This window comes from Canis lupus, chromosome 21 (genome assembly GCF_048164855.1).
Source record: "Canis lupus baileyi chromosome 21, mCanLup2.hap1, whole genome shotgun sequence".
Lineage (NCBI taxonomy): Eukaryota > Metazoa > Chordata > Mammalia > Carnivora > Canidae > Canis > Canis lupus.
The window spans coordinates 26,452,445-26,457,270 of record NC_132858.1 but is presented as its reverse complement, the minus strand read 5'-3'; the positions used below and the strand labels follow the sequence as shown (position 1 = coordinate 26,457,270).

The 4,826-nt window shown below is 33.4% G+C and overlaps 1 long non-coding RNA gene across 1 annotated transcript; it reads left to right on the top strand.

The window, feature by feature from the left end:
• Window positions 1-310: 310 nt before the first annotated feature.
• LOC140613489 (uncharacterized) lies at window positions 311-4,345 on the top strand. The gene is made up of 3 exons (XR_012014495.1): window positions 311-536; window positions 3,025-3,128; window positions 3,839-4,345. It is a non-coding gene; the product is annotated as an uncharacterized lncRNA (long non-coding RNA).
• Window positions 4,346-4,826: the final 481 nt, after the last annotated feature.

Here is a 4,826-nt window from a genome sequence, read left to right as displayed (position 1 = left end):
TTTGATAAATCCATCTATCTTATCTTGAGTTGAATAATGCCCTACCATCCCCCAGCTATAGCCACCCAGAATCTCAGAATCTGACCTTTTCTGGAAGTAGAGTATTTGGAGATATAATTAAGATGAAGCCATAGTGCATTAATGTGACCCCAAGTCCAATAACTGGAGTCTTTATTAGGAGCATTTGGATTGTTTCTTATGCAATTTGAACTTATCTGATTCACAAAGGAGGAAAGAAATATTCCTTTCCTCCTTTGTGAAATGCCTTCTTGCATATTTAGCTTGTTTTTATTAAACAAATCATGTTTTCTAGATAATAGCGGCATGGAAGAGATTTGTCTCTGTGTATAAATTGTAAATATCTTCCCTCCACTCTCATAGTCTTTTGTCTTTTAATTCTGCTTATGGTATAAATGTCCTTGCATGTTTTAAAATTTTATCCAGTTTTATTTTTTTCTCTTATTCATTCTATATTTTAGATCATATGGAGGTTCCCACAACTCCAAGACTATGATGGGAATCAACCATTCTTTCTAGTAGGTATAGCGTTGAATGTCCACATTTAAATCTCTAATCTATATTCTGCTGCACAATGTGAAGTTCAGGTTGCAGTTTGTGAATTTTCCAAATGGCTTCTCAATTATCCATTGCTTTATGAAAGTAACCACTCATCACATGATTTGAGATACTAGTTTTACCATATGTCAAATTTCTGTGTGTGTGTGTGTGTGTCTTTTTGGACATCCTATTCTTCACATCATTCTATCTGTTCAATCACTGATGTCACAGGGATTAAATTATACAAACTTCACATTTTAACACTGTGTTTGCGTAGCACCCTAATCTTTTGACTTATTTTCTCATTCTTCAATCTTGTTTATTTTTCCATGAGAATTAATCAATTTGTCCACCTTTGGGGGGGAAATGTTGGTTATTTGACACAAATCACATAAAATTGACTGTATGTTTTTTTTTTTTAATTGACTGTATGTTAAGTAGAATTGATGTTTTTCATGTTGGATCTATCCAAAAATATCCTTTCATTTGTTCAATTCTATTTTGTCACTCTTAGAATTGTTTTAATACTTTCTTCATACAACACTTGCAAATTTCATTTGAATTTTGTTAGGTATTTTATATTTTACTGATAGTATAAATAGGTCTTCTTTGTTTACCTAAAAAATATTTTTCTTAAATATAAAAAGCTTACTTTTAGCTTCCTCTATATGAATTCTATTATCCTACTCCTTTACCAACTCTGCCAATTCTGTTACCATTTGCAGCATTTCATTGGGTATTCTTGGACATTTTATAGACACACATACACACAAACACAAAATCATAGCAGTTGCAATATAGTTTTGCCTCTTCCTAATTCTTGGGTTTAGGATTGCTTTCTCTTATATAGACACATTGACCATTTGTTTAAAAGTAGGAGCAACACCAGGTATCCTTTTCTTTCCCCTCACTTTAGAAGAAATGCTACTAGTATGCATTAATTGAAATACAGATGGTTGGATTAATAATAATTTTAAATCTAGAAGTTTCGTTTTACTATTTTTTAATATGGATATGCTTGATTTTTGTCAAAAGCCCTTTCAGCATCTATATTTTTCTTCTTAGATCTATTAATATGATAAATTATAATAATAGATGCGCTCATTGAAACAACTTGCCTTTTTTTTTTTTTTTTTTCACCCTTGCATTCTTGAAATGAATCTCACTGGATTGAGACACCTGGGTGGCTCAGTGGTTGAGCATCTGCCTTCAGCTCAGGTCATGATCTTGGGATCCCAGGATGGAGTCCTGCATTGGGCTTCTTGCGGGGACCCTGCTCCTCCCTCTCCCTATGTCTCTGCCTCTTTCGCTCTGTGTCTCTCATGAATAAATAAATAAACAAACAAACAAACAAACAAATAAATAAATAAATAAAATCTTTTTTTTTAAAGAATCTCACTGGATTATGATATATTTTCTTGTTCACTGTTGTAAGATATTTGCTAACCTGTGTTTAAGATTTTCATACTGATATTCATACTTGAGATTTCTGGTTTTATTTTTCAATTAAATGTTGATTAGGACTTGATAACAAAGCTATATTCACTTCATAAAAGGAATTCTGATCTGAAGCAGTTTTAAGATCACAGTGACTCTGTGATCCTTGAGGGTTTAGAAAAATCCCTTTGTGAAAAAATCTATACTCAGGACATTCTTTTGGTTTTTATTTTGGAGAATATATGAAGCTCATTTACAAAGTAATGTGTCTCAATGTTGAATTTACTCTATTTAGATTTTTTTTTTTCTCTTGTCTGGGCTTTTGAATTTTCTTGCTAACAAAAATTGATTCATCTGCTAACCTCCACAACTTCCTTCAACTTCTATTTCTCTTGACCTAGTGTTCTTTTCATGCTCAATTTGTTTTCTATTTTCAGTATACTCCCTCATGAGTAGGCTCTGTCATTTTAAAAGAGTATCTGATGGATACTTCAGAGGGTCATAGGAGCTTATACCAACACAATACTATAAACGCTCATATATTCTCATATATCCATGCATACAGTTTTTCTTTTTTAAATTGTATGGTATTCATACTCATCACCAGGTTAGAATCTGTAAGGGATTTTCACAATTTCACTGACTGACTTTCAGTCCACCCCCCCAAGGTTCTAGTCAGAATGGGAAGAAACATCCCTTTATTTTGGGATGTATCTGTTTTTTTGTTTTTGTTTTTGTTTTTGTTTTTTTTAGTGTGTAGGGTCCATCAACAACCTCTTTTCACTTCCCTCTGATGCCTGCTAGATCTGCTAGATGTTCTGATCTCAGGTTGGTCATACCACCCACGTCGTGAAGTTTACCAGGATTTTCTGCTCTCAGGTTTTATTGAGGGTATCATTTTCATGTTGCTATTGTTGTTTAGTATCTTATTTGGTCTATCTTATCCTCTGGGAAATTTGTGGCAATTCAAAAATGATGCTTTTGCCCTCATCACACATCTGGAAGGCTCATGTATTTTTTTTAAACTAGGGAAAGTCAGGAAGATGCTATGTGGTTACTTTTGGAGAGAGCAAGAAAGCTAAGACGTGGATTATATCCGTCAGCTCAGTGTGCCTGAGAATGAACAGGCAAAGGTAAGTACAAGGATATTCTGGTACCAAGAAAAAAAAAAAGACAAAAAAAAAAAAAGTCCAAATAACTGAGAGCTATGAAAATAAAGCAGAAGAAATGACTGGAGTGGGTTCTTGAGATTCTGAAGTTTCCCCAAGGCTGTACTTGTTAGGTTGGCACAATTGCTCTCCAACAATCATGAAGATTGACCTTAACATAGGTCTGGTCCTTTTGGACCATGATGTAAGTTACATAATAGCAAAAACCCACGTTTTTGCCTGATTTTATTCAGGTCTGTAGACCTCTTTAATAATATTAATCTGAGAACAGTTTTTCTTCACTCTAACTAGAATTTTGCATGTAATTATTTTATCTGAAGATTCCTGAGCATTTCTGTCCGTAGTGGGGTCAATGACTGAGTGGAAAAGCTAATTTTTCACAGATTAGGTTTAGGTGTTGATTTTATTTATCAGCCCTTACCACTTTGTTCAATTTTTCAGTTTTGATCTTTATGACTTTTGCCTCACCTCTGTAAGAATTGCCAAGAAATTTCCCAGAATGTGTAGACTATTTCTCACCTAATGAAACGTTCTTTCTACATGTGTAACAAGAGATTATATATATATATATATATATATATATATATATAATGCCATATAAGACTGCACAAAAGAAAAATTCTGTGCAATGGATTCTTTCTCTTCCTCCTCAATTGTGATATTTCTCTTGCCAGGAAATTTGTGGAGAAGAGAGTAAAAATGACAGAAGTAGCATCTTCTCCCTATGTAGCATATGCCTTCATGACATCTTCCTGCCAAGGGGACTGGAACCAAGCTAGCTATTATGGTGACACTCTAGTAATCTCATCTCCAAGTGGGATGTTGGTGCCTTACACTATCTGATCTGTACAGAAATGTTTTGGTCAAAATCAAAGCTATGCAAATGACAAAAAATTTAGAAATAAAATCCAAATATTATTTCTGGAATGTTAGATACTCATACATAACCACAAATGAACCTAGGGCACAAATTGGATGACTAACCTTTCTATGAGCTCGGTGGCTATGCTCCTAATGATTTCCTAAATTCAAAGGGGATCATAGCCAGGTCCCTTGAATTTTCTCAAACATTCCAATTTCAGTCATGAGCTAGTTTAGCTGGAAGTCAGGTTCTTCTCAAGCTCACTAGAAGACTTCTTGGCTATAGTTTTAGACATTCTAGCCAAAACAAAGCTAAGTAAGCAAGGTTATTTTTTTCCCATGGCTTATTACAATCTTTGCCATTTACTTCTTGGAAATTGCTGATGAAAATCATATGACTTACATTAAATATTTTAGATATTTTTCACTATTCATTTTATTATTTATTCTTCTTGTAATTTGTTTTTGATGAGTTCTATAGTATTAGTTGTACTAATTAATATGTTTAAGTGCTTGACAATTTTGTTCTAACATAATTGCTAAGAGTTTCTTTTCAAAGGGGATCATGCCACTAAGATGAATTAAAATATCACACCCAAGGACAAAACAATTTACCCACATATATAACTTTTTATTTGCATACGTTACAAAAAAAAAAGACTTTTCTATATAACACTCTGATAAAAATTTTTAAATTATCTTTTAAACTTTAATCACTCAAAATTATTAGATACACAATGACATAAAAACTCATTGAGGGCAGCGTGGGTGGCTCAGTGGTTTAGTGCTGCCTTCAGGCCA